The following is a 26038-nucleotide window of genomic DNA, read 5'->3' as shown; positions in this document are numbered from 1 at the left end:
AAAAAGAGGATGAAGTTCTAAATAGTACAAAAATGTCCAAAAGATATCTTTAAGCTAATGCAACTAAATAAATAACATATTAATCTAAATTTGCATTCATATATGTATATATTCATTTTTATAAATAAATGAATGAACAAGTAAATAAAGTGAATGGCTAGATAGAAAGATACAAATAATTGAATGAATATATGTAATCAGTTCATAGATTTAGAGTTTTCAGAAGTGTCTTAGTTCATCAAGTCTAATTTCTTCATTTTTAAAATGAGAAAAATAAGGTCCCAAGCAGTCAGTTGACTTATCCAAAGGAATAAGTGAAGGAGCAAGGATTTCAACCCTGGACTATGCTAGATCCAATACTCATTCTCCTACTCAATTATTTGATAGAGTAAATTTATAGAGACTATTGTATTGGAAATTGCTCTGTTGGATTCTATCCTTGTGTGAAACCCCAATTTTGCAAAATAAGAAATCATAGTATTTAAGAGATTTATGTTCATAGCCTATGAATCCTCTTTTCCCAAAAATTTTCCCTAAAGTCTTCTTAAAGGTGACTACAATTATAGCTAAGTGTTTTCACACAAATATTAGCCCTCCATTTGCTGCAGTAATAAACATTCCAGAATGAAATTTTTTGTTCTGGGTTCCCAGTGTCTTCTAGAAGAAAGGTTATTTAGCTGACTCTAAGCAGTTCCTAGGTGAAGATAAACATGTAGATATGTTTAGGAAGCAAAGAAAATGAAGAAGAAGAAGGAAGAGGAGGAGGAGGAGGAAGAGGAGGAAGAAGAAGAAGAAGAAGAAGAAGAAGAAGAAGAAGAAGAAGAAGAAGAAGAAGAAGAAGAAGAAGAAGAAGAAGAAAATTGTTCCTTTTAAGACATGGCCAATGCAGCGATTTGTTTTACTGAATTTTGCATATCTGTCCCAAAATTTTTCTTCTTTAAATAAAGTGGTAGGGAGAGATTCTTTTCAATTGAAATAAAAGAAAGACTATTCTTAATCATTTTCTCAGTCCCTCAATCAACATGCATTTCTTTGGAGCTTTCTTTAAGGTATAGCTCAACAACATCTTCATTATGAAGTCTTTCTTGAATCCCCCCAATTTTTTGTTCTCCCTCTCAAACTAATTATTTAGCGACTTTGCATATATTTGTATTTACTCATTTAAAGGTTATATTATATGCTGGTATGTATATATTTACAGAAGAAAATAGGCATAGAAGCAAATATCCATATCCATATATGTGTATGTTTGTATATTTATACACATTATAGGAAATGTTGTCTTTCCCATTAGCATATAAATATTTTGAGAATAGAAATAATTTCATTCACTTGGCTTACCAGTGCCTAAAATAGTATTGATGAGTTTTCCATCTTAATTTCTTGGCAATTGTTCAAGAGTGCTAGGTGGGATGGAGCTAGACCCCTGCATTCCCTGAACATAACTCTTCAGGGATATTCCTTCTTGAAGCAGAAAAAACAACTCAAGGAAGAAATTTAACAGAAATTTAACAGGTGACCAAGAGGGAAGCATTTTTCTAGATAAAAGACCTCACCCATGAGGACCTCTGTTTTTTCCATTGCTGGTATCCATGATTGGAAGACTTCACTGAATCTAACCTCATGGACTGACAACATCACTTGTTTGAATAAATATGCTAAGTGTCTAGGGAACTGGACTTTGAGGTAGCAGATTTCTGGGCAATCTTTCCTCAGATACATGCTACATGATCCTGAGCTTGGCCTACAGAAAATTTCCTTTCTATAGAACAGGTTAATAATGACACCATACTGATGGGAGGATCAAATGTGATAAGAGGTTCTCTCAAATCCCTACTGCAGATTTTAGTCTGTTAAGTATTCGTCTATTCAAGAATCTGTGAATATGATATTTAAATAAAAACACTTGGCAAACTTTACAATTCTCTCCAAATGTGTTACAATTATTAATCAAAGCTTTCTCTTAAGGTGATCTCCTACAAGTAACTTGCCTCATTTTTTCAAGATGTTAGCTTGGCACATACCTTTCTCTTGGATGTATTTATAAAATTTAATTCTCTTTGTACATATGGTTTCTTCCCATTTGAACTTAAGGTCTTTGAGGGCAAAGACAGATTTTGTCCTTGTGTTTCCAGGGTTTAGTATCATGTAGAAATTATTTTTAGCAGATACTTAGGATTGAAATAAATTCCTATTTAGAGCTGTTTTCTCAGACAGTGAAGACCACTGCAGTGAAGTTATGCCCATAGCTAGGGCAGTTAGATGGTTATGTGGATAGAGTATTGGCCTTGGAGTCAGGAGTACAAGAGTTCAAATCCAACCTTAGACATTTACTAGCTGGGTGAACTTGGGTAAGTCACTTAACCCTTCTTGCCTCTCATTCAGGTCCATCTCCAGTCGTCCTGATCATATCTGGCCACTGGACCTAGATGGTTCTGGAGGAAACATTGGGGCTGAAGACTTAGCACAGACCCCTCAAAAAAATCTAGTTCATGTGTTTGTTGTCATGGCATCAGCTCCCTGGTCTTGTGGTCTTTGAAAATGAAGGACAAACATTATTAGATCAACTTACAAAGATACTTGACCCTCCATAATCTCATGACTCATCTCCAAGACCTCTTCTGGCTAAAATCAAAACAAAGCAACCTGAAATAAGCAATATAGAATCTTAGAATGATTTGAAACCCTAACAGCCATTTTGTCGCAATTAATCACCAAAGCAATTCCTACTTGATTAATGGCCATCCAGTCCCTACTTGGAGATCTCCAAGGAGTGCTCATTCCCCTAATGCTCAACTCCACGGGATACCACTTTCTAGTGCAGTGTGTTTATAGCCTCTTATGATGGAAGCAGGCCCACCTTCCTCTGGAAAGGGCTGTAGAAGTTAAATTGTAAATCTAGTGGAAAGATGATATTTGGAATCAGAGAACTTAAATTCAACTTTTGACTCTGTTCCTCTGTTCCAACAACGTGTTGAACAAGAGATTTTGCTTTTCTGTACCTCATATTTAATCTTGAAGAATCTCCTTGGCAAAATAAAAATAATGGGATGAAAGATTTTATGAGCTTGTTAGAGCATCAGAACACATCCAATTTAACCATCCCACTTTTCAGGGAAAGAAACTGAGGCACTGAAAGGTTAAGGGATTTTCCTAAGGTCAAAGAGATAGTAGACATGAGAGATGAAATTTGAATCCAGGTCATCTGACTCTATAGTATTCACAATAAAGTAGTCATTTTTATTCAACTAATAAAATCAATTGTTCACATTTAGTACATTGATTTTTCAAAGTACTCTACATAAAATTGTTATAGGATGCTCATATTAACCCTTTAAGGGAGATGGGATTATTATGACCAAATTACAGAAATAGACCCTGAGGTGCAGAGTGCTAAAGTGGTAAAGCCCAGCATTACTTAGCTAGCAAGGTGATGACATCACACACAGTGTGAGTCAGCAGTTGATTTCAATTCTTTGTCATTCCAACACCCTATTCACTGGGTATTCAGCTTTAATGTCAATTATTTGGTAGTTTCCCTTTTGAGTACTAACCCTGCTCTTACCACTGTACTTCCCTTGCTTTGTTCTTTTTTATAGACTTTATTCCAGTTTTAGCAATTTTCCAGTTGCTTGGCTTTTCTCTTCTTTTTTTTCCTTACAAGAAGGAACTTTTGCATAGACAAGGACTCTTGTGAGAGGTGTCAACACAGGCTCCCTCCATCCTCACTTTGGGGTCTAGCACATCCATCAACACTTTCCAACATTTGGCATTAACATAAAGTTTTACATTGGTATTTTATGTCTCATTCATTTATTCAATATCTCACTATTTCCTAGCTTCTTTCCTCAGGTTAGAGTCTATAAAACCTCAATTTCAAGTTTGATGTTAAGTTTTTAGCTCAGAAATCTAGAGACCAAAAATTAGGACTATATGTCTATATGGAGCAATATGTTCAACTGTCTGGACTAATTGGCAGGCAAAATCTTTTCTAAATTGATATAGATATTGATGTAAATATTTAAGTTTTTCATATGCAAATATACATTTACATGCATGTAATTCTCTGTATATATGTACTTACATGTGATTTGTGTGCATTTGCATGTGTGTTTATACAAATTAGTCTGGATACAGAATCAATCTAAGATCCAGAAAGTCCTGATTCAAGTTCTGTTTTGAAATACACTGGATGTCCCCAATTGACAAATGGTCAAAGGATATGTAAAAGCAATTTACAGTTGAGGAAATCAAAGCAATCCATAGTCATAGAAAAAGTTTCTCTATATCATTACTTATTAGAGAAATGCAAATTAAAGCATCTCTGAAGTACCATCTCACACCTCTCAGACTGACCAATATGACCAGAAAAGGGCAATGATCAATGTTGGAAGGAATAATCCAGCAATAGCACTACTGGGTCTATATCCTGAAGAGATCATGAAAAAGGATAAAAAACATCACTTGTACAAATATATTCATAGCAGCCCTGTTTGTGGTGGCAAAGAATTGGATATTGAGTGAATGTCCTTCAACTGGGAAATGACTTAACAGATTATGGGATATGCATGTTATGCAACACTATTGTTCTATTAGAAACCAGGAGGGATGGGAATTTGGGGAAGCCTAGGAGGATTTACATGAACTGATGCTGAGTGAGATGAGCAGAACCAGAAGAACATTGTACACCCTAATAGTAGCATGGGGGTGATGATTAGCCTTGATGGACTTGCTCATTCAGTGCAACAATCAGGGACAATTTGGGGTTATCTGTAATGGAGAATACCATCTGTATCCAGAGAAAGAGTTGTGGAGTTTGAACCATGAGACTGTTACCTTTAATTTTAAAAAACAGTATTTTTATATAATTTTGCTATCTCTTATACTTCATTTTTCTTCCTTAAGGATATGATTTCTCTCTCATCACATTCAACTGAGATCATTGTATAACATGGAAACAATGTAAATTCTAACAGACTGCTTTCTGGGGGTGTGGGGGGGAAGCAAGAATAGGGGGGGGGGGGATTGTAAAACTCAAAATAAATAAAATCTTTCTTAACAAAAAAGAATTTTCAGGGGCAGCTGGGTGGTGCAGTGGATAGAGCACCAGCCCTGGAGTCAGGAGTACCTGAGTTCAAATCCAGCCTCAGACACTTAATAATTACCTAGCTGTGTGGCCTTGGGCAAGCCACTTAACCCCATTTGTCTTGCAAAAACCTAAAAAAAAATTCACCTATGCCTTTCGTTTCTCCAAATATTTTTTTTATTTCAGCAGAAAACAAAAAAGAAATACACTTGATATTCTGACCTTGGGTCATGCCTCTCTTATGAAACTTATTAGCAAGTCCCTTAACTACTATCTCCTTCAGTTTTTTCAAAGGGAGAATGAGAATGACAATAGCACCTACTTCTCAAATTTATAACTATCAAATGATATGAAGATTGTAAAAAATGTTTAGTGCCAGTTACCTATTCCCAACCCTGCAGTGCTTCAGAAAATGCTCTGAAATATTGGGCTGCATTAGGGTAGGAATTTTCCCCATTCTCACCTTCTTTGTATCTATGAAATTATAGATCTTATCTCTTTCTACTATGTGTATATTGTAAGACAAACATATCAAGATGGTTATCCAGATAGAATATCCAGTCAAGAAAATCTGCCTCTTAGACTCTATAACTTTATCTAAACCTTAACTCAAGGGTCATTTCTTTTCCCAATACAATCTTACCTTACCTGAAACTTCTAGTCAATTGCTTCTTGCTCAGCCTCTCTTTGTCTCTCTCTCTCTGACTCCCTTCTCTAGCTCTCTCTCTCTCTCTCTCTCTCTCTCTCTCTCTCTCTCTCTTTCACACACATACATTAAATTTAATTTTTACTTAGCAGTTTTATATATATATATATGTATATATATATATATATATATATATATATATATGATATAGTTTTATTCAATAGAAAGTAATCTCTTTGAGGACAAGGACTCTTCTGTGTTATTGTTTTAATACCATTCCCAACTCCTATGTGATACATAAATGCTTGTGAAATGAATTAAAGCCTCTAAGTTTCTCCATTTAAAATCTCTCCTTGTCCTTAATTTTCAAATGGAAACTTTGATACTACTTAATCCCAGAAAGTTATTGTGAGGATCAAACTTTGCATAGTATGCAAAATGCTTCACATATGTCAAGCTAGGATCACTTGAAATTTTGAATCTTCAGACACCGTGGAGATCTGTAATTCATGACCATATGACATCAGCCTAAACATGTTGGTGTTGTTAAGTTAGGTAGCAGCTTGGGAAGATAGAAAGCTCTGTCCCATTCCCCGCATGCACATCCCCTCTTGTTGCCCAGTTTGGAACATAGCTTGTTGTCCATCTCCCATATCTGCCCTCCTCTGTTGAGTTTAGTCGCATGGAAAGAATCCAAGTGTTGATTTCATTGCTGCATTGACATCACTGGCCAGGCCTGACTTTTAATGACTTGACTGTGACTGTTCAGCTACGTAACAAAAGGTTCGGTGACTTTATTATTATCAACTTCAATTTAATTCTCTTTCCATTTTTAGTAAATTCATTTCTGTTACATTTGTTTAGATAGAGTTTTTGTATATTAACTAGAAAGAGAGTTTTTTGGAAAATATTCTTTCTTGCAAGAGCTCTCTAGTGGTTCTGTCCTTAAGCGGCAGATGCTGGAAACGATGACTTGGCAGCAACGACTTGGCTAACTACTTATTGAATCTTGTGGATCTGGCCTGAGTTTCTTGATCATCTTGAATGTTAAAAGGGAAAAAAAATGGGTAGGAAATAAGGTAGAGGCTTTCAAAGGGACATAGCCCAAATGTTTTTAAAAAATAGATCAAAGACATTCAGAAAAAAGAAATATTCACTTTGTACTCTGAGTAGTGACAGCTTTGTTCTGACCACTTTAAAAACAATATATATATATATATATATATATATATATATATATATATATATATAAAATTAGGTTAGAAAGAATTCTCAGATATTCACATGATACCTCCCGAAAGTAATGTTAGGGGAATTGGTAGAGAAAAAAAATGACATATTCCTGTGGCTCTCATAGGGATGATATAAACCCTTAAATATCTTTGTTTGATTTGATCAGATATAGAGAGATGGGAGGGGCCACAGAGGTTATCTAATCCACTCCCTTCATTGTATTGACAAGGAAACCTAGGCTCAGCAATCCAAGGTGATTTGGTCATAGAATTCAATCCAATAGATGCTAGGGATAGAAAAGACACACTAATGGCAGTGGGTGTTCTCAAAATCCTTGAAGTCTGTTAGAGAAGTGTTATAAATGCGTGATGATTTGAGGGTTGGAGGAAATAACAGAAAAGAAATATCAGCTCATCCTTGAAGAAGGTTAGAGTTTTGAAGATCGGGGCAGTGAGGAGGTGTTAGGAACTCTTGTGTTTTGGAACACTAAACTATCTTCACTTTGTATCCTTGAGCACCAGAGTCTTATCTTACTAAGTGCCATGGGAGTGGGAGTGGATAGAGACTGGAAAGGTATTTAAGCACTAGTGTTTTGGTAAATAAATGGAGCACTTAGAGATCCTGAGGAAGAAACATATCTCCTTTGTCATCCTTGTCTCCTGCCCCTCTAACACTCAACATTAGAGTCCAGGAAAGGGACTCAACAAGGAAGACTCTAAGCATTAGGGGAAGCTTGTACAAAGATCCCAAAGGTGTAATGTCAAGGCCAGAGAATGAATTGATGAAAGAATGGCTTATTGTTTCATTGGAATGTATCTATGTGAAATGGATGTAATAATGTGCAGTAAGGATGGTCCTAACTAGTTGATCATTTGGAGACAAATCACTTGCATTCAGTCAAGTTTTCTTTGCCTCTCTGAGCATGATTCTACTTTGAAGAACTTTTCCATCCCTAGTCCAAAATCTAGGATCTTTAGCCATGTACTTGAGCCAGGGCAGGGTTGAGAAACTCAACCACCCCATTTTACCTATCAATGTACAGAATGAAGAGAAAAAGGTGATAGATACTGAGGGAAGCAGGGTTGATATAAGACCATCAGAGACAGAAATAGCAATTTTCAATTTTTGAGGTAAAACAATGAGAGAAATGCATAAAGAGATCCTATAAATCTCAAAAGTTGCCTCACTGAGGCCTAATGACTTAGTCATACATTGTGAAAAATGCTATTTGCATATTTGTTAAACACATGGGTAACTCACATCTCCTGCTTTGAAAATAACCAACAATTTTGAGTCATATAATTTATTAGATCATCAAGAGTAATATCCTTCTCTCTATCCCCTTACACCCAACTCTCTCCCCATTTCCATTGTGTGGGGCATATTTATAGAAGCAACATGGAATCAGGATAAAAGAAAATTGTTTTTAGAGAGAGAAGTTCTAGAAAGAAAACCTACCCCTGTTACTTATGACCTTCATCACTTTGGAGAAATTACTTCCCTTTCTTGACCACTCTTTTTAATAGACAGTGGGTTAGTTTAGATGATCTCTCAGGTCTCTTTCATCTCTGAATCTTATGAATTCTCGAGTGTGGAAATGTTAATTTAATCCATTTTAAATATGTGTAAAATTATTTGAACTGTTTAATTTATTTTATTTTCAAATCACAGAACAAAGCAAATATTCCTATAACACAGTACAGTTAAAAAACAAAACACAATTGCACTTAAAACTGCAAATCTAGGGGGCGGCTAGGTGGTGCAGTGGATAAAGCACCAGCCCTGGAGTCAGGAGTACCTGGGTTGAAATCCAGCCTCAGACACTTAATAATTACCTAGCTGTGTGGCCTTGGGCAAGGCATGTAACCCCATTTGCCTTGCAAAAAAAAAAATCAAAGAACCTAAAAAAAAAACTGCAAATCTATCATGTATTTTACCAAATCCAATAAATGGACTCTTGACATGATAAATCATCCTATTCTTCTTGAGACATTATCTGAAGTTTTTAAAAGCATTGTAGACAAAAGATAAGAGATGGCCCTGCCTCAAGATTTTCATACTCTTTCAATCAATTACAAATATTTATTATTTCTCTTTCTTGAACTTAGCTGACATAACTGCATATTTTTGCACAAATTTGTATTTCCTTCTCTGTGTTCATATTAGCCTACTCCCGGTAAGATTACGAGTTCTTTGAGGGAAACGAGTGTTTTATTTTTATACTTGCATCTCCAACACTGAGCTCAGTGCTTTAAACATTTATAGAATTCAATTAATTTGAAGGCAGCATAACCATCAAAGATCAGGTTAGCATTTTAGAGGACTTCTTTGCCAAATGCAAACAAGAAGGTTTGTATTTTTTAATCACTATTTTTGGATTTTTTCTAATGAGTTAGGTCATGATTTCCTCCTTACCAAAGCTTTCTGTTTGTTTATTGGTATTGTTGATTAAAATAAAATGACACCAATGTTAAAAAAAAATAAAACCTCCTGAAAATCACAGTGTTCAGAATAAACACATTGTGAACATAAAGTTCTGTCATATGCCTTACTTAAGGCGCACCACTGAGAAATAGTAGAACAAGATTTTGTTGTCGTTTTGCGTTAGTTTCCTTGAAATGATAACTTGAAACACAGTGGCGTTCCATCTGTTTGGTGAATGAGATGTACTGAATTCCTCATCCCTGTAAATAGGCAACAGGTTTTGGTGGAAATAGGATATCCATTGAAAACATCCATTTCTTTATTGAACTCTAGAAGGAACCTCAATGATCTCTTTCAATTTCCATTCTTTCTCATCTTAGGGAGTGATACCCAGACAGGAGAGGTAACTGGCTCTTGGGCAAGAAGTGAAAAGGTAAAATATGAACTCATCATTTCTGCTTCCTAGCCCAGCATATAATGATTTCTTCTTTTCCCAGTAACCAAACTAGATAATGAACAAAAGCATGGAAAAGAAAATCTCTCCAAGTCATCATTCAAATGAAACTGTTCATATTCATGCATTTCTATCGATTCTACTCCATGCTTGGGGCCCTCTACCTTCTTCTCTCTTCCTTCATATCTCACACTTCCTTCATGTCTCAACTAAAATTCTATCTTCTGCAAGAAGCTTTCACTGATTCCCTCCAATTAATAAGAAGCAAATTCCCTTGACTTTTAATCTCCAATTTATCCTATTGAGAGTTATATAAAATTAGATATATGGATAATATATAATACACATCCATAAGCAACACATGCACATTATGCACACCTCTGTATCCACTATGCATGTATGCATATCTATACACAATGTTTCCTCATCAGTTGGTGAACTTCATGAGAGCAGGGACTGTCATTGTCCTTCCTTTCAGTCCAGAAGACTTGTCCAATATGCCTTACACTCAGAATTAGATGCTTTCTGAATGCTTAGTCACAGAATTAAATTATTAATTACTGTGTTATCTTTAGGTTTTTGCAAGGCAAATGGGGTTAAGTGGTTTGCCCAAGGCCACACAGCTAGGTAATTATTATTAAGTGTCTGAGGCTGGATTTGAACCCAGGTACTCCTGACTCCAAGGCCGGTACTCTATCCATTGCACCCCCTACTGTGTTATTATCCACTGTAAAATAAATGAGATAATTGCTAGAATCTTTGTTCTGACAATTTTTTTTTTACATTGTAATATGAGGAAGTTGAATTAGGTGACTTTTCAGTATTCTTAGAATTTTAGCGGAGTCCTTTGTGTATTTCAGTCTATATGCCCTCCTTCTGTTTGAGTGAGACACTTGAGATCTACTCTTTTGTCATAAGGTGGCCAGAAGCACACAGTTAATGCAGGAATCCCAAGGCTTTCTGTCCTGTTACATTTACTTTGGATGTACTATTGAGCATTTATTCCTGGAAGATCTCTGGTTGTTGGGCCAATTGTTCAGGATCCATTCCAATTCACATGATAGGAAACTCAGAGCTAGAGTCACAGACATAAAGTGGGATGTGACCTCATAGACTCCCAACTCTAAGCTATCTAAGGAATCATTACTCTATAGAGCAAAGTAATATTCACTTTGTACTGTGAGCGGTGACAGCTTTGTTCTGGCCACTTTAAAAACAACAAAAAAATAGTTTCAGTCTCAGATCGATTTTCACCCACCAAGAGCTCCACTCAACAAGAGTCAACATTTCCCTTAGTGTTTGTTTTATCAAAGGTATCTTGGCAGGGGTTAGAGAGAAGAAAAACAAACAAACAAATAAATAAAACACCCACAATCCCTGGTTTCAAGAAGAGAGGCTTACATGGCCATTGATCCCAGGGTCTGGGGACATTGTAGGTGTTTAATAATGCTTGTTGAATTAAATTGTACCCTCACGTAGGGAGAAAAAAACATAAATACAAAGCTAAGACAAGACAATTTGAGAAGGGAGAGAGCACTTTAAACTGAGATCTTGACTGAACACATTGACATTTTTGTTGGAAATAAAATACTTTATTAGAGAAAGGACAGATTATGAAGTCAGTATGAATCTTAGAACTTTAAGATCAATCTGATAGCTATAACTTGTACAACTGATAGTTATAATTTGTACAAATCAATTAAGCACTCAATTAAGCCTCAGTTTTTTCAGGTATAAAGAGAAGTTGGACTGTATCATTTCTAATATCTCTTCCAAGTTTTAAATATATGATCCTGTGACATTCATCTTTTGGACCACTGCTTACTTATATGTCCATAGATAAGATTTTTAAAGTGCCTAAAGATAAATTTTCTCATCAGCAAAATGGAAATATTAATTTAAAATTACCTCTTTGAATTGGTATAAATCTCAAAGGCAAACATTTTGAATACTTTAAAGTGTTATGAAAATATCAAATAACATTTTAATTATTATTAAAAATAGTAACAAAAATAATAGTATAATACTACTAGTAGAATTCAGTAATTTATGTCTTTATGTACTAAATAATTTAAATTTGATTTAATTAGGGTATTAATAAAAGACACAGTAAATACAATGTTAAGAAGATTTCCCTTCCTGAGTTCAAATCTGAACCTGTTAGAACCTAGATAAATCACTTAATGTGGTTTGCCTCAGTTTCCTTATGTATAAAATATTCTGGAGAAGAAAATGACCAACCATTCCAGGATCTTTGCCAAGAAGCTCCAAATGGGATCACAAAGGGTCAGATAAAACTGACATGACTCCTCAAAAACAACAGCATCTTTACGGTGGACTTGCCTTGTGTGAGAGGGACAGGGATGTAATCCTCAGCAATGTTTCATATGTGGACATGTGTAGTGGAATTCTTTGGCTGTCTTAAAACATCATAAATATTTTTACCTAAAAATGTTATACCTAGGACTCATAACTCTCTCTCTTTTTTTTAAAGATTTTTGCAAGGCAATGGGGTTAAGTGGCCTGCGGAAGGCCACACAGCTAGGTAATTATTTAGTGTCTGAGGTCAGATTTGAACCCAGGTATGCCTGACTCCAAGGCTGGTGCTTTATCCTCTGCGCCACCTAGCTGCCCTCATAACTCTCTTTTAAGCCAAGTTTTTAAATAATTAATTGAATCAAATCATCATAATGACTTGGTGGAAATGACTAAAATATTTAACCTATTTAATCTCACATTTAATCACAATTAAATATGAACTCCTTGAAAATAGGGATTTTTTTTTTTTTGGTGGGGAGAAATATCTTTCTCTTGTCAGTGTTTTGTACAATATTTGATATGTAGTTAGTCCTTAATCAAAGACTAGAAACTTGTTGATTTAAATGGATGCTGAATTGCACTTTTTTGAAGGATCTTCTGTTTTGGCTGGTCAACCTTATTATCGAATCTCAATATGGACTTGGTGGTGGTTAGTTGCAGATTGACCTGGCCATCAAGCTCTTTCTCTTGTGCAGCTGTCAGCCCTTAATCTATTTATTCCTTTTATGCAGGCTAGTCAATGCATTCATTCAGCTCTGCCTTCAGTAGGATTAAATTAAACATAATATCCTCTTGTTTTCCTCAAAACACCATTATTGACTCACTATTTTATTTTGCCTTTTGTTTTACTACAATTATTGGTGCAATCATTATTTAATACATGTCAATGACAAATAGCAAACAAAGGAATCTTCTAAAACTGTAGGCATGGTTGGATAAACGCTTCCTTGCCAAACTCCTTTTCATTTGTCATAGCTTTGCAATAGATAGCAAAGCCTCAATTCATGAACTGATGAATTGGTGACTTTTTCCAAATATTGTAATATTGTAAATGTGGTGTGTGTGTGTGTGTGTGTATCTTCCTCCTTGCATTGGATAAACTGAGTGATAGTAAGCCAAGAAGTATTTGTACACAATAGAAAATGAGGAATTATAATAATTAGTGGTTCCCAGATGTGAGATGAGCTGGCTTAGGAGGTAGTAGGCTAATATTCCTTGGAGGTCTTCTGGAGACTGGATGGCAAGTGTTGGAGGGATGATGAGAATGGATATTTGTCACTTAAGACCTGAATTAGATAGACTCCCACATCTCTTCCAAAATGGAAATTCTGTAAGTCTGAGGTTAATTGAGGTGCCAGTTACTCAGAGCAAAGTCAGTGGAGTGATTTAAGACTCACAAAAGTTTGCTAATAGCAATTTTACTCCATGGGAAAAAAAGTTCCACTCAAGAGATGAACCAAAAAGCCTATCTGAGTAGGGGAGGAGGTGAAGATATTAAAATGGTCTAACACATCCCCTTACAATTTGTATAGGTATGAATGTTTAGATTTTTGATTGTTTGTTTTCTGTAAATGAATGTGAAGGCTGTTTAAGGAGAGGGAGGAGATAGTTTCCAAATGACAATCAGAAAACCGAACAGATGGGAAAGAAAAGAAAAGAATTTTAAACAAGCTAGAAAAAATGAGCAGAGCTATTTGAAGACAGACTCTTAGCATGTCCTGATTGAGGCAGAAATGTATGATGGTGAAAAGGAAGAAACTGATTGGCCTCAGAGGACAGACCCAGGAGAGAAGTTACAGAGAGTTAAATTTAGGGACTTTCAGATGAAAATGCTTACTAAAGCTTAAAACTATCTGAGTAAGGGTGTGAGCATTTTACAAGGGAGTAAGCTAAGGTCTTTAGACTGGTGTAAGCAAAAGACTCCATGTTCAGATTCATATGATCTGAGCTCCTCTTTTTCAGGTAATGCTAGTAAGAACTGACTTTTCCCTCTCTCATTTTGAATTACTTTATCTGTAGAGTAGGAGTTTTTGCCTAGATAGTCCTTAAGGACTGAATTAAATAATTTAATATGAAATCCTTGAAAAGAGATTTTTATTTATTTTTTATTATCAGTGCTTTACTGAGAGTATTTAAATATCAGTATTTACCAATAGCATTGAAGATGTGGTGAGTACAGGTGGCTAGGTGGTGCCCTGCCCCTGAAGTCAGGAGAGCTGAGTTCAAATCTGGTCTTGGAAAATTAGCTGTGTGACCTTGGGCAAGTCATGTAACTCCATTGCCCGGCAACACCTTCCTCCAAAAATGTAGTGTTTAATAAATGTTTGTTTACTTGTTTACTTAAAAGGAAACTGGGTAGCCACCTTTTAAAGAATATTGAATAATCTAAAGGAGTTCTTAATATTTTTGCACTTGTTTGACAGTCCAGCAGTTAGATTGATCAGTGGGTAGAGCTCTGGCCCTAAAATCATGAGGATATGAGCTCAAATCTGGACTCAGACACTGGATATTTACTAACTGTGTGACCCTGGGCAAGTCATTTAATCCTCTTTTCCTCTTAGTGCCATCTTGAAGTCATCTTGATCCATACTAGCCACTGAACCCAAATGATTCCAGAGGAGAAAATGAGAGGTGATTTTGCACAGCAGTTCTCACTTACATCCAATTCATATTCATGTCATGGTATCACCTCCCTGATGTCATTGTCCTCTTCCAGAATGAAGGACAAACAACAGCAACATAGACTAATTTTCAAAATAATTGTTAAAACGTATAAAATACAAAGTAGCACAAGGAAATCAATTATATTGAAATAAAGATGGCTTTTCTCTATCCAAGTTCAAAACAGTCTAAAATCTTTACGCAGATTTCAAGTGATCTGTGATCTCAGTGACCTCAAGTGATGTCAGGTTAATAACTCTCATTCTATTTTGAATTCCTTTCTAGAAACAACTAAAGGGTCTCTGCAGACTCTTCTCTCTCTCTCTCTGAGATTCTTAGAACTGCACTTCTCTAAGGAGGCCATGTTTAGAGCCATATCTTAATGGAAGAAAGCCCCTCTAAGGTAGAAGAAAGGAGGCAGATGGGACAGACCTGTTCAATTTAGTTCCAGTGAACAAAACTATGAACAGTTATCAAAAGTTGTAAAGTGTCATATTGGGAAACATTTTTTAAGATAATCTGAGTGATGCAAAAAGTGAGATTGAGTACCTTGGAAAGGCAATAGGCTTCCTCTCACTGGTGGTCTGGAGACAAAGTCTGTATTGTAGGAAAGAATCCTATTTACATATTGGTGGGTCTAAATAACTTCTGAAATAGCATCTGACTCAGAGATCCCAGGCTGTCCATGTTGAGGTCATCTATATTTGACACTATATTATATAAACATGATTTTTTAGAATCTTCTGCCTGGATCAACATACATTCTTTCCCCAATAACTTTTCATATTCAATGAAGACCTTCAAAAACTCTTTGATCCATTTCTTTGGAAGCTGGGAATTAGAACACTGAGATCCAGCTCATATGAAGTTCAAAGAAAAATAAAAAGCAAACAAGCAAACAAACATTTGGAATGGGTAGGGATTGTTTTTCATTTCTATAAAAAAATTCTGAAATCAGGAGAAAATTTAATAGGTAATAAAACTAAAATAACCACAAAAGAGAAGTAAATATCACATTTAGATGCTTTAAGTCCCTGATAATGGACCAGCTATATTTTTGAGAGACGTGGTTTCTTCTGTTTATCCACTCATTAAACACTGAGCTAAGTTTTGACATTTTGGTTCTGCGTGGCAGCAGACTTTAAATGAAAATGATGGTCTTGGCAGCTTAGAAGGTAATTTCAGCAGACCCAAATATGCAAGGGTGAGTTCAAATTAAAATCCTCTAAACTGGAGCTGGTGTCTGCTTCCAGTAAATCTGAACTCTTAACTGAGTTCTTTATGCTGGAGCCAGTCATTTGTCTCTGATATTAGAAGTTATTGCTGATCAAATTATTTGGAGGATCCAAATTTCTTTTCTTACAAGGATGTTAAATAGAGATGACTCTGAATTGGGTATGGGGTCCTAACTGAAGTCAGAGTCTTTAAGTCCCTTGGTACCTTTATTCAATTTAATTTGGTGATACTATTGTGAATTTGGTTTAGTCGTATATAAAAAAGGCAATGTGATACAACTTTAACACTTAGAATCACAGTTCCTGGATACAAATCCAGGTGCTGTTACTGAAACCCAAACTAACATAAAAAGAATTGATTCAGCTACTCACAAAGGAAAAATAGAATAGATGAAAATGAGGTCCTGGATCTAGTGTAAAGTGGTAAGAAACTTTTTTAACCCACGAATATTTATGTGTAAAAGTATGTATGTATGTGTATTTTATTATATTTTCTATTGGAGGTAGTCAGTAGCCCAATGGATATAGCAATTAGCATGGAGTTTGAATCTAGCCTAAGATACTTTCTAGCTGTATAACCCTGGGCAGGTCATTTCATCTCTGATTACCTGAAAAAACCAATGAATCCACTGGAGAAGGAAATACCAAACCACTCCATTATCTTTGCCAAAAAAACCCTAGATGAAGTCACAAAGGGTCAGTCATGATTGAAATGATTGAACAGCAAAATGAGTGGAAAATGTTGTCTAACCAATTTAATGGATCATATGAAATTCCAAGGTGGAAATTCCCGGGTGGAAATTCCCTGGATAGATGAAAATCAAATAAAAAAAATCTTCCCTAAATTCTAGTCCTTTAGAGTTCCCTGGGGCACTGAGAGTAGCGATTTGCCAGCATACTCCTAGTTGGAATCTATTCAGGCTGGATATCAGTATAGGTTGAGAGATATTGATTGAAATCTGGGAAACTAATTTCCATGTTCTTGAACAAATATCACTCCTTCTCTGAGACCAGTTACCTCATCTGTAAATTGAAGGTTGTTAAGTTATATGATGTTGAGTGTTCTTGCAAATCAATAATCTTAACATCTGTAATCTTAATGTGGATTGTAGAAAATGTAAAAAAAAAAGCAAACATAACACACAAGGCAAATGTACATAAGGCTGTCCAGACGAGATTCCCCAACACCTGGTCACATGATAAATTCTTACTTCTGGTTTCAAAAAAAAAAAACAAAGCAGGAAATTTTGAAGTTGATGCCATTGCATGAGAGAAGATTAGCAAAGATTTTTTAATCATGTTTGAGCACAAAGTATGTTGGGCATGTAGGGGAAGGGGAATAAAACGTGATTAGGAAGTAGTGAAGACCTGGGTTTGTGAAGATGGGGAGGATGCTCGTCTATTTGACAAGTCTCTTTTTGTATTCTCCCTTCTGCTGATAGGCTCGGTGACAGCCTAGCTCATCCATTCTCCTTTGCTTTATTTAGATCACATCTGGTGCATTGTGTTTGGTTATGGGGACTACATTTAAAAACAGAATAGAAGAACTGGAATATGTCCATAGGAGGGCAGCCAAAATGGGGAATGGCATTGAGATCATACCCTGTGAGGAGTGATTGAAAGAGCTGGTGAGATTTAACTTAGAGAATAGATCCCATGATTCTGTAAGAGCAGGGCACATTTATTGATGAAGGGTAATCACAGAAGAGAGTAAATTCTACTTGTCTCTTTAGGGGCTCATATCTACCTTGTGGTGACTTCTTCCAAACTCTGCTCATTTCCATTTGAGAGTAGCCTCAAGGCCTATAAATTAAAAGGTCCATAAATGAAACTTTCTCAAGTTTATATTACATTATAATATTTAACTGTGAAAATATATATGCTGCATAATCTTTCATGGTGTCATATTTTACAGATGTCATCTCTCTTCCAATCTCAGTTTTCTCATATTGAGATTTCTCATAAAAATTGAAAAGCAAAAAAAACCGGTCATATGAGAATCATTGATGACTTTTATTGTCTGGCATTTCATTTTGAATCATCATCAAGCAGAGCAGAACGTATTTATTAGAAATCATTCAAAGAATGTTTATTAAGTGTTTGCTGTGTACAGAAGAATGAAGTTGGTACTGGTAAAGATAAAATGTTTAGATAAGACAGATTCCCTTCCTTCACAGTTTTTCCCCCTCTCCAATCCATCTTCCACACAGCTGCCAAAATAATTATTCAGAAACATAAGTTTTCCCAGATCATTTCCCTATTCAAGAATCTTCAAGGGCCCTCGATTGTCTGTAGTATAAAACACAAACTCTTCAGCTTGGCTTTGAAAGCTCTTTACAGTCGAGATACAATATCCATTCCCAGGAGTGTTACAAGTTACTGCCTTCTCCACTCGCTGCATTCCAACCAAACTGGTCCATTGAGCATTGTTAGGATTTAGCCTTACATCTCTCATCTTGTCTTTGCATACCCCCTCTAATCCTGCACACTCCTCATTTAAAATCTGTAGTTTCCTATAAGTCCCAGTCATGATCTCCTTGGAGAACCAAGGAGAAACAACCACCTAGGTGAGTAGCAGGAGCTGCCCCACTGATGGTCATTTGAGAAACGCAGCTCCTTTCCTCTCCTCTCTCTCTCCTTTGCCTTCATAGTGTATCACACTCTTTTTGTAGGTGCTTTGCCCAAAAGAATGTAAAGCTTGATCTTTGATAATGCGGTATTTATAGACCTCAAATCTCTCTGCCTTCTTGGATAGACCAACAATAGATCCCAGGCCAAGCTCACTTGGTCATTTGTTTGGGTCCTGATTGGCTCAGTCTGAATATCAATAGCAGTTGTTTCTGTTTTGGCCAGACACCTAGAGAATTTTCCCCTCCCTGATTGATTTTTGTTTTTTTGGACTAGGTGAAGGACATCATTCTTTCTCTCATTTATTTTTTTGCTTAGCCTTAATCACAGAAGGAGTACTGCCTTAATCACACTGAGACCTGTTCAGGACCCTAGCTTATAAAAATCAGTCTCCCAATGCATCCAAAGCCATCCCCAGTCTTTCTGATCCATATCTGACTCCTGGGCCCAAATGATTCCAGAGGACAAAATAAAGCTGGTGACTTTGCATACCACCCCCACCCCCACCCCCAATTAAATCCAATTTACTGGCATCATATCACACTCAAACAATAGCAACAAGCTTATGTTCTATATCCTAGAGAAAATGTTTCTGATACTCTGAGTTTTTAGTATTCTCTACTTCCTTCAATTAATGTATTTCTTTCCATATTTATTTTTTCCCGTCTATCAGATGTGTGATTTCATTGTTGTAGGAATATGTAAATGAGGAAAGAACTATCTGTGCTATGAACTATCTGCTGAAGAAATTAAAGCTCTCTATAATAATATGAAAAATATGCTGAATCCTTATTGATTAGAGAAATACAAATTAAAACAACACCAACACACTATCAGATTGACTAATATGACTGAAAAGGAAAATGATCAATGTTGGAAGGGATGTGGGAACACTGGGACCTCAATACATAGTTGGTGTATTTGCAAATTGATCTAGCTGTTCTGGAAAGCAATTTGGAATTATGCCCAAAGACAATAAAATTGTGCATATACTTTGATCCCGCAGTACCACTACTGGGTCTGTATCCCATCCCAAAGAGGTCACAAAAAAGGGTAAAAACCCATATGTACAACAATATTCATGACAGCTCTTTTCATAGTGGCAAAGAACTGGAAATTGAGGGAATGCCATTAATTAGGGAATGGCTGAACAAAACATGATATACGAATGTGATGGAAGAATATTGTTCTAAAAGAAATCACGAGGCATAGGACTTCAGAATAGCCTGGATAGACTTGCATGAACTGATGCTGAGTGTAGTAAACAGAACCAAAAGAACATTATACACACTAACAGTACCATAAGGTGATGATCAGCTATAATGGACTAAGATTGAAGCAGTAGAATAATCAAAGACAATACTAAAAGACTTACTATGGCGAATATCATCCATATTCAGAGAAGAAACCATGGAGTTTAAGTGCAAACCAAATTGGTCGTATTAATTGTCATTTTTTCTTTCTAATTTTTTTTTCATTTGGATGTGATTCTTCTTTCCCAACATGATTGATATGGATTTGTGTTGAGTATAGTTTTGGATGTAGAACCTATACATTGCTTTCTTCAGGGGATGGGGAGAGAGAAAAATGTAAAAGAAAAGATTGTGGGAAAATACCATTACATGTAGTTGGAAAAATAAATACATCAAAAAAAAATCTGCACTTTTCCTGTAACTTCTAGTCTTGAGAGTTAATTAGTACATTTAGATGTCATGAGTTGCCTAAGGTCACACGATCAATAGGCATCAAAGACAGAAATTTTCTGCTTTTTTTTTGGTTTTTGTTTTTTTTGTTATTAGGTTTTTGCAAGGCAATGGGGTTAAGTGGCTTTCCCAAGGCCACACAGCTAGGTAATTATTAAGTGTCTGAGGCCGGATTTGAACTCAGGTACTCCTGACTCCAGGGCCAATCCTCTATCCACTTTGCCACCTAGCCACCCCCAGAGACAGAACTTTAAATGAGATGTCCCACGTCCCAGCTTTCTAACCTCCTAAAGAAACTCTGTAAAAACTATGCCAGGCTAACTCTCACATATACATATACATATATATATATATATATATATATATATATTACATTATACATTATATATATTATAATATATATATATATATGCTACTTTCATCCAAGACAAAATACTTGAAAGAAGACATAGTTATTTTTCATTTCTTTTTCCTTTTCATTTGCTTTGTTTTTGTAATACTGAAACTTAACACTGTGTCTTACACATAATGAATGATTGATACTTTTTTCCCTTGAACTGAATTGATCTAGAATGGGTTGAACTGAATTGGATTTGCGAATCTGCTATCTTGTATGTGACATAGTACTTCATCAATTAAACCAATTTCTTATTGTTAAATATTTAATAGCTCACCTCCATATTTGCTTCTTAACTTTGATCTCTACCATGATTTTGATAGGTGGTGAGATCAGAATTTTAATCCACATTCTTGACTATTACACAGTCCTGCTTTTTTTACTAAAAAAATTCTTTGTTGGAATTCTTTGTTTGGAGAATGAGATGATGTCCTGAAGCAAAAAAAAAAATGCCCTCTCTTTATCAAGTTCAAGTGTCTGTTTATTGAAATCTCTAGCTTATATTTTACGTTAATGTCATATTTCCCCTAATTTATAGCCAGGGCTAATTTGCACTTGTCAAAATAAATGTACTCACTTTGTTAGATATTTGGTCACACTTAAAGCATCATTTTGGTTGAACTTTGTTCCCTTTTGATTATGTAGAATACTTGTTTCCATTTCAAGCTTGCAAAGTTATCTGACCCATTGAACCTACAAATTGGTACCTGCTGGTCCCATTTATTCAAAACCCACAGCCTATAATTTTACCTCAATATGAAAAAGTAGTTCAGCCCATTAGATCTTTAAAGTGAATGATCCATCCCATAACCTTTACTCAAGGGTTTTGGTAATGGCCATATTTTAGCAAGTGATGTATTTTTTTCTTGGTACCTCTCTCCCTGAAGCCCAGATGACAAGAGAGAAGTTAAACTTCTGATTTATCATAATGGACACTTTTGATCATTCAGAGTCTATAAGGATTCCATTAGCTTTGTCTCTTTAGCCTCTTCAGGAAGTATTTGAAAGGAAAGCTTCTATTCCCTACCTGCCTTCTAAAATCATTTCACTGTGTCAATGGATTACACTGAACAAATACTTCAGTTCATTTTGGGTCAACCATTGTTATAGGGTGCCAGACTGTGACCTAATGAAAGAAATTCAGGAAGTCAGTGGGAGGAAAGGAGATATCAAGAAGATGTCACAACCACAGTCACAGAATAAACTGTAGAAATATTGGTTAAGTTATTCTCGAGTCCTATAAAGGAACCCTCTTAATTAGCAAGAGGAGCAAGCGTCTGAATCTTTTCAAACCAAAGTCCAATCTTGACCCTATGGAAACTTCATATAATATGACTACTAAGGAAAAATTGTGAAAAGATATTGATTAGATTCAAAGAAAACAGAAAAAGTAGGGGAGGTTTACATTCAAAATGAGTGGAGTAAGTCAAATAAACATAGCAAACAATGACAAATTATTCCAATAATATTTTTGTTAGAATGATGTACAATCCTATGAAGGAAAGCAAATTCTCTCTTCTCTTTTACGAATCTTGAGCTCACTGGGTTTTTCTTTTTAATTTATTTTCAAAGAAATAACTTTGTTTGTGAAATCTTTCCTGACTACCCACCTCCAGTTTCTGAAGGTCCTCTCTTCAAGTCATATTATATCCATTTTGAATATATTCCATATCTTTATGTTCCTCCATTGGAATGTAAGCTTCTTGTGGGCAGATGTGTATTTTCATTTTTATTCCCATGGTTTAACACAGAAACTATCACATGCTATTCAATTAATAAATCCTTGTTGATGGATGATTTGATTAACTTATTAAATAATCAAGTATAAATATGCAAATTTCAAATTATCAAAAATTTTTAGACTCCATCTTCAGAGTAATTAGAAGGGAAGAAGAACTATAATTCCATTTCTCTGAAATATAATCAATTTAATCAAACAGCAATGTGTCTTAGATGCTCTGCACCTCTCAAGTCAGTTGTGTGACCTGAAGAAAGTCAAAGTTCTTTTGTGAATTTCTACCTATTCTTTTTTTGTTCCGTTAAAGATGGTCTCAATGCATAATGACACTATTTAGAGATTGTGGCAAAGAATAATAGATATATTTTCCCACTGAGTGAATATAAACTTCTCCTGGGCAGGTAACATTTCATTTTGGGATTGATAATTATAAATGTATTAATTCAACAGACCTTTTGTAAAATCTTATTATATGACTGTCTGGTGCCTTGAGTCTCAAGGCCTAGGTTCCAGTACCATTATTGTCATGTGTTAGTCATTTGAATCTGAGGAAGACATTGACCTTGATATGCCTCAGAAACTCTCTAGAGTGCATCTAATGCATACAGATTTTGCTATGTATTGCTGAAAGAAGGTTTCCACCCTAAGCAAACATTTGTGCTTGCTGGTTATTCATGTAACTACTCCTTCCTCACCTTTCATAATTTGATCTGGACATCTTGAAGCAAAAACTGCTCCATTACTTTTAGTATTGCCTTCTCTATCCTTCCTTCTCATTGGATTCTTACTTGATTTTTATTTGATTTAACTAGTCAATCATGCACCTTTACATAGAGAGCTGATGCTACTGCTGCATACTCCTTCCAAGAATTATTTATTAAAATAGCTTTGAATCAATTATTATTATTTTATTGTTATTATAATGCCTACTCTCGAGATAGAGTTTCAGCCCATTTACTTTTTTTAAAATTTTATTTATTTAAGGAAATGGGGGTTAAGTGATTTATCCAAGGTCACACAGCTAGGCAATTACTATGTGTCTGAATGGCTGGATTTGAATTCAGATCCTCCTGATTCCAGGGCCGGTGCTCTATCCACTGTGCCATCTAGCTACCCCATCTTTTACTTTTGAATAAAGATGAAGTGATAGAATTTTGAGATGTTTTAATATTTGTGAATAGTTAAAGAACTATTATCATCTTCATCTCATGTGCTTCTGTAATCACCATGGCATCATCTCCACTATAGAAGTGGAGAAAAGATACAATTGACTTAATATTAATATTTCTTCCATAGGTTGTAATATTATTATCTCGTGGCCAATATTCTAGAGTCAAGCCTCCACACACTTAAATTAGACTCATCCATGAGCAAGAGAAAAGTAAGTTTTGTGTTCCTTTTCTGTTGTTTTTTTTTTGTTGCTTTTTGTTTGTTTTGTTTTGCTTGGCTTATCAAGGTCATCCCATGATGAGGCATTTCTAACCCAAAGGAAGACTCTAATAACTTTCTCTTCTCTCAATATATGTGTAAAACAAAGCAAAACAAGAACTGTTCTTTTCTTTAGATTTATTAACCAGACTTAGCTAATTCTGAGTTTTTTCATCATTCTGAGACAACCATGTCACACTCTTGCATTTATCTTGTATTCTTTGCCTTTGTTCCTATCTTCTAAAGATGAGAATGTAATCCAGTATTTTAGGGTATACTGACCTTTCCCTTTTGCTTACTTCTTGTTAAGGCTCAGGTTAATATGAATTGAAAACAAGAAAAATCTCTAATCCTAAATCAGGTCCTTGATTATAGAAAAGGATTGCTGCTGTCCTCATCCAAGATCAAAGAATAATTATGTTTTTAGGTATGTTTTAAAATAATCCCAACCTGCGGGCACTTCACAAGGATATTGCTAGTTAAGTGTGACATTCATGATTCACACAGTCCTTAATGGTCTCTTTTTCATCCTCTTCTATCTATTAATATAATTCACTTTTTTTTTGGCGTGAACAAATATAGAGACTTTGAGTCTAAACTTTCACCTTAGAGAGCTTTGACTTCCTTCTCTATAAAATTCTGCAAGACGTAGCAAATTATGTCTAAGGTTGATATCAGCCCTAAAATACTCTATACAGTGATATCACCAGTAGCCCCAGGCTGCATTAAAGTGCCCCTAAGGAACCAATAAATGAAATATTCTTGGCAACATTTCCGTTCCTCTCTAATGGATAAGGAGAAATGTTTTTCTGATCTTGCTTTCCAGAGATTACCTGTCTGCATTTTCAGATGGTATGATTTAGAAGGAATCTTGGGTATAATTGAGACAGTTGCATCTTTTCTGTTTCATATAACAAAAGAGAAAAGTGAGGAGTCTGGCTTCCTTTGAGTTCATAGAGAGTAAAGTAAACAAAAAGTAAAAGCCCTTATTGAATTTTATTTGTGCTTTCTCTGAGCTGCTTGACATCTATCAAAAATGGAGTCTGAAGAAAATGGAAGGCATAAACCCTTTCATTATCAAAGGGCATTAAGTATATTGGAATTGTCATTGCTTGAACCTGAGAAATACTCTCTTCTGTCTGCCAATCCAAGGTGATCTTATCTCACAAACTTAAAATCAGACTGACTGATATAAGCATTAGAGAATTTAAGAGTAGAATCTGACATCATAGACTATCATGCTTGCCCCCCCCCCCCCAGTCCTTGCTGGGATCTCTCCCACAGAAGCCCTGACCTATGACCATCTTGGCTCAGATTTTTTCCTCCCAGTTACAAGGAGCTCCCTCGCCAAAGGAAGATTTTAACATAAGATGGATTCTTAATCAACAGCTGGGGGATCAGGTACTCTATGTGACCCTTTTAAATTGCTCTGCTTTACTTAGTGAATCATCAGAACTCACACACTACCTCTTTTTTCTTCTTTTTGCTTTGCTCAGTATCACTTAATTAAAGCATTTACCATCAATCCAGTCTCATACACTTGAGTGGATATAATCTTTGTAGTCCTCATTAAAATAAAAAATTACAAGGGAATATCATGCTGTGCCATAATTTTTAGGTTTAATTATAACTATGTATATAAATGATAACACATAGGACAGAGCTGAAAGAGATACAGGATAAAAGGAATAGAAAATCCTGCCCTGTCTCCCAGATCAGACAAGCAGCTCATTCAGGGAATGCTTCAATCTGACAAAGTTTACTCTCATCATTCAATTGAATGCAAATCAATTGGGTTTTGTATGTGGTTTTAGCAGTCATTAATCTTCCCTGAAATTTCCTGGTTTCTCTTTTCAATGGAAAATAACTTATTGAATGAAATATTTAGAAAAATTAATCTGCAGTCAGTAATAAAAATGTAATAATATTTTAGGGGGAAAGGTTTAAAATACATATCATAGCTGAAAATAACATGAGAAATGGATGTGTTTTAATAAAATACCTCTTCTCAGCAATATTACTTGGTGCATTAATAAGTGATATTGATATTTTATTTTAAAGTTGGGAAAATTCCTTATACCCATTA

The 26038-nt window shown here is 35.4% G+C and overlaps 1 protein-coding gene across 3 annotated transcripts in view; it reads left to right on the top strand.

Moving 5' to 3' along the window:
- The window catches only part of PCDH15 (protocadherin related 15), a 2110989-nt gene that overhangs the window by 982659 nt on the left and 1102292 nt on the right, over positions 1 to 26038 (top strand). Inside the window, exon 5 of one of the 3 annotated variants that reach the window (XM_074232274.1) lies at positions 23821 to 23905. The exons of the other annotated variants lie outside the window; for them this stretch is intronic. The gene's annotated coding sequence lies outside the window, so the exon portion shown is untranslated. The remainder of the gene's footprint in view (positions 1 to 23820; positions 23906 to 26038) is intronic. 3 annotated transcript variants of the gene reach the window in all.

This window comes from Macrotis lagotis, chromosome 4 (assembly GCF_037893015.1).
Source record: "Macrotis lagotis isolate mMagLag1 chromosome 4, bilby.v1.9.chrom.fasta, whole genome shotgun sequence".
Taxonomy (NCBI): domain Eukaryota; kingdom Metazoa; phylum Chordata; class Mammalia; order Peramelemorphia; family Peramelidae; genus Macrotis; species Macrotis lagotis.
This window is presented reverse-complemented; position numbering and strand designations above follow the sequence as displayed.